The following is a 5452-nucleotide window of genomic DNA, read 5'->3' as shown; positions in this document are numbered from 1 at the left end:
TTGCTTGTTTATAGTAATAAAAACATAAGAGAATAGTAATATTTTCCTTAAGTCCACGACTAGAAAAATTGCTTTTCTAAAGTGTACGTGAGCCTTTATAATAAGAGGTGATTGCCATCCACTCTGTGATTTTGATTATTTCCCAAAGGTGTGAGATTCCTGAAGCCCTTCAGTGTTAGGAAGAATAAACATGTGAGGTCAGGTTTTTGTTTGAAGTCAACACTGATGCCAGCCTCTCAAAACTCATTTCTGTGAATCTCTTAACCTTACTTTAACACACTGTATAGCACTCTTGCAACCCTAGACCCATCCCTGTTGGAGAGATGTTTCCTTGCTGCAGGTGTCCTAAACAAGATTAAGAAAACTAAAAAGAGGGCAGTAGAGAACACTTCCCCCCTCCCCCGCCGCCTCGCCAAGGAGGAGAGATGCCCAAGGATGTCGGCTAAGGAAACAAGAACAGGAAATGTACACAGCACTTCCTGTCCTGCTGTCAACAACCCCTGCCCCCTTCAAAGTCAAACACTTGCACAGAATAACTTTAGTTTCTCCTAGAATTCCGTATCCCTGAAATTACTTCCTCACCCAAACACGTCAGTGATTGTCCCACCTGATTTGGGACAATTGTATCATCCAATCATCTGGAACAACCTCTGAACTTGGAGAGAAACACAGGACCAAGTGGAAGAGGAAACCAGTTTCCCTGGAGCACCAGAGTACCTGCCTTGACTTCCCAGCTGCAATTCTATCCTGTGATTTTCCAGTGCTCATTTTCTGTCAGCCAGACCCTTTCAACACTTTCCTCATTTCATTATCAGTCAGATTTATTCTGTTTACTCTTCACCTGCAGCATGACCTCAAGGAAAAGATTATTAGGTGAAGCAGAATTTGTGCACGTTTCCTCTGCTTGGCTTTGTCTGATAGACTCTAAGTAACAGTGCATCCTCGCAGATATTTAGCCTTTATTCTTTCTCTGACAACTTCCACATGAAATCTCCTGGGTTGGGTATAACAGAGAGGGCACACACATGCGCCTACTAGAGAGGAAACAGCCATATCCGGCTTATGATTTTGTTAAGTCATTTCTCCCATGGCAACCCTCCTAATACTTGGTTCCTTCTCCAAGGAGCAGGTGCAGAGCTGGTGGTGGCTTTAAGCAAAAAGGCACTTTGAACTTGCACCTGCTGAGAGCTGAATTGATGTTCTCATCTACGAACATTCTACCACTTTTAACCTAACTTATCAAGATGCACTTTTTTTTGCAAACTCAGAATGGGGAGCCACCTGTGATCCAACAGCCAGAAAAGAGATCTTGCAGTTAGTCAAAGTAGAGACCCTTCATGTTGTAGGCAAGATTCTTGAAGGTAATCTTTTCCTTGGGCAATGAGACCTAACAAAGGACACGATATATTATTTCTGCCTCAAATTATTTGGTTAAAAAAATCAAAACATCAGGGTAACAGCTCTTCGTGGATATAAAGTCATTACTTAGCACATTTCAGTGAGTTAGCTCACTGTCAACAAACACAGTAGACTAAACCGGTAAAACAGAAACTCAGATCTCCAGAATCACAGTCTTTTTTATATTATTCAAAGTTAAATTTTTCAAGTCTCCTGACCCACGAAATACTTGAAGTCATGGAATGGAAGAAGTCATGAATCCATTAACTTGATAAGTGTTCTTAAACAGACAACTAAGTATACATTCTGGGATGGCTCCACTCCTCTTAATGTGAAACCTGGTGAGACTGAATCATTTTGCCGTGAAACATACAAACAATAAAACAAGTTGACATGATGGTTTCTCCCCAATAAGTTTCTCTTTGGGAAACCATTGCCAACCTAGTACCTAATTTATCAGTTCTAATAAAATCCTCAGACTTCAGAATTAGTTTATCAGACTAATATGAATGATTGACTTATTTTCTTTTGGACAAGTCAATAAGCCATATACATAATTAGGTTATTGGCCGTCACCCTGTGTCTCCACCCATACTTTAGGGCCAGATCCAGCAAAATAAGAGAAGTTTCCATATGCTAAATGATACGCCAGCATTGACTCAGATAGGTAGCCTTCTGGTTTATTTGGCTGTATGGGACTTGAAAATGTCACAATACCCAAAATGATATTCAGACATTAACTTACATATGGCTAAGCAATAGAATTATTTTCTAGGGAAGAAGATGATCTCCCTCATTGGTTGCTTGATTGACATATTTGTTTCATCTGATGATACCTGAAAGCTGCATGCTTTGTTGGGATAGCACACAATTTCATCCATCCAGTCTTTCATCTGAGAATGTGGAATTCTTATTCTTGGAGCAAGTGATTATGAAGAAGTAGGCCTAAACATTTCTTACTTGAGTTGTAAGGGAGTCATCATTTTGTGGTAAAATGCTGCAAAGAAAGTCACGTGGAAGAATGGGAACCATGCTTGCTCTCTGAAGAGATGTATAACACAGGGAAGTCTGTTTCAGTACAATAGTCCCCGTTATCTGTGGTTTCAGTTACTCACAGCCATCCGGACTGGAAGCAGATGATCCTCCTGACCAATTGCCAGAAGGTCAATAGTAGCCTAATGCTATGTGTCACAATGCCTACTCACCTTACTTCATCTCATTATGTAGGCATTTTATCATCAAACATCCCAAGAAGAGTAACTATAGCACAAGGTATTTTGAGAGAGACCACATTCACATAACTTTTATTACAGTATATTGTTATAATTGCTCTCTTTTATTATTGTTGTTGTTAATTGTACTGTGCTTAATTTATAAACCAAAGTATGGATGTACAGGAAAACAGTATACATAGAGTTTGGTACTATCTGTGGTTTTAGGCATCCGCTGGGGATCTTGAAATGTATCCCCTGTGGATAAAGTGGGACAACTGTAATGTACTGCATTTAATTGTCCTCCATTTGTATTAAAAAAAATCTGATAGTGAATTCACTTCCATTGGCTTCCAAGAGAGATCAATAATTATACTTTGAAGTTCAGCCAAGTTTCTTTTATAGAAAGTAGATAAATACTGGTGATAGATACATGAAAACATCTGCCCAAATTGAAGCCACTTTGCTGAATACAGTTAATATTCCAGAGTCTCCTTGCACAGACAGAGATGCCTGCCATACATCAAAATAAGTAAAGTGAGTATTATGCTTGCCATAAAACAATTACTGGAGTAAGTCAATAAGGCATATATGTGATTCACTGCCAAAAGATCATTGGGAAAAAAAGACCTCTGAGTTCTGGGGAAGGAAAGACCTGGATGGCTTCATGGAAGAGAAGGCCCCAAATAGTGAGATTTGTTTTTCAGGAGGTGAAGAATACTCAGGAGGAAGAATACATTAACATCCTAGGAAGTTTTCTACTCAAAACTGTCCAGGAACAGGGATTGAAGTAGAAAATGCTGGTTCAGGCCTGAAAGAATTGCATCCATGCCTGAGAATGGCTTCCCGGTGCAGTAAGAAGACTCTGAGATTACTGAACAGTCGGCTCCTAAGGTTAAAAATTTATCTACAATAAGCCACCATCTTATGAAAGATGAAAGTTCATGTCCAGTTAACGGTGTCTACATTATAACCCAAAGGCCAGCCTGGGGACACTTCAATTGTGAAGCCAATGAGTATTCAGGAAAAGTCACTCATGATGATAGAAAAAGCGAGAGGTGCAAAGAATCTCCTGAAACAGCACCAGATGAAGCAAGTTCTTATTATACTCCCTGGACTGAACCAACTTAGGCAGCTCTCCCACCAGCAGAACCTCCGGGTTGCTTCTTCAAGCCCCCCTCAACCATCTTTTCCCAGCTGGGTTGCAATTTCTGATTGAACATCCCCAAGATTAAGGGATAAAGGTCCTTGGAAAATAGAAAGAAAAGTCTAAATGCTATTGAAGAGTCTCAGCTGAGAGGAAAACAAGCTCAATGGAGCAGAAGCAAATAACCCTTGACGTTCTCACAAATTCCTTGAAGTCCACATTCACAAACTGAGGCTCAGGAAGAGGCAGGAGTCCTGGACTTCCAGACTCCGCTTTCCTGCCTGAGTACGTGTCTCTTCCCAGTGGTGACTTCTGGGCCACTGCCCCCTCAGGAAAGATGGCATCCACTCATTGGATTAGCCCTTATCCTACAAGGCACATCAAGAAAAGGGTCATCTAAGCACAGCATCAGGTCCCCAACATTTACACCACAAATAACCACCAGTGGGAAGTGGGAAGATCTTTCCATTACATTTGGGTCTTGAACAAAGACACCCTTGAGGTAGTGTTTCCATGGAAAATTCTGTCTTTAATTTGAGTCACAAGAAATGTGAATTCAAATCCCCAAAGGATGTGTTGTCTCTGTACCCATGACCAGAGTTGTTTGTAAGTCAAGTAGGAAGAACTTGAGTGGCCCCAGAAAGATAATCCTGATCAAAACAATTTCTCCTTTATGTAGCTACCCCACGCCAGAAAATCCACCATTGGAGATGGGTTCTTTTGGATAAGACATTATGCTAGGCATGGGGTCCCCTTAGAATACTCCCTGGAGAATCAGCATCTTAAACCCTTTAACAATGGGATGTGAACTTGCTTATCAGACATCTACTCCAGGAACACAAGCCTCTAGCAAATGGGCTGGGGCAAGGGAGACAAAGAGTTAAGAGAAACCTGGTAAAGCATGAAGAATGAGTTCGCTTAATGCAGAATTTTGCCTGAAATCTAATAAAAGGGGGTTGGGGAGATAAGCTTTTCCAAGATACTTACCTTTCACCAAATGTGGCCTTCACCAGAAGAGATAATAAAGGTTATAGTTGGCTGGTCTCCCTGGTGCCAGAGGAGTAAATGCAACCACTGCAATTAAATCTAATTTTGAATCAACACAAATTAGATAGTACAGGAAGAGATTAAAGTAAAGCTCTCAGTGAGTTACATGGTTCCATTCACCCTACAGGCTACAAGACATTAATGTCTTGATGCCAAGAGTTGATATTTCTGAATCACTGTCTGATCTTCCCTCTGCCTTTCCCCTCTTGCCCTAAACACTGGCATCTTAGCATGGCTTCCTTAGGGAGATTGTGATTTTCTTGTAAACTCTCCTTTCATAATAGTTTTTCTGCATTCTGAGGTAAACCAATTAGCAATGCTCCAGAAACACATGAAATTTTGAAAAGCCTGAAACATTAAAATTACATATTGAATTTTTCAGAGTAAGCAGTAACGTTCAAACATCTCTTTGTAAAGTAAGCAGAGGCGTTGTTAAAAGCAGGATAAGAAAATTGCTAATTATCTTCTAACCCCTACTCTCATTGCATGAAAATGAAATTGGGATGGGACTAGAAACAAGAAGGAAAACATTTATAGTGTTCTGGTCTCAGCTTTTTTTTTTTTTTTTACCATAAATGGCCAGAAGGAAAAGCAGACAAACACAAGCTGAGATATTAGATTAGCAACCAATAAAGTTCTCCCACCCTCA

Source organism: Nyctereutes procyonoides, unplaced genomic scaffold (genome assembly GCF_905146905.1).
Source record: "Nyctereutes procyonoides isolate TBG_1078 unplaced genomic scaffold, NYPRO_anot_genome, whole genome shotgun sequence".
Lineage (NCBI taxonomy): Eukaryota > Metazoa > Chordata > Mammalia > Carnivora > Canidae > Nyctereutes > Nyctereutes procyonoides.
This window is presented reverse-complemented; position numbering follows the sequence as displayed.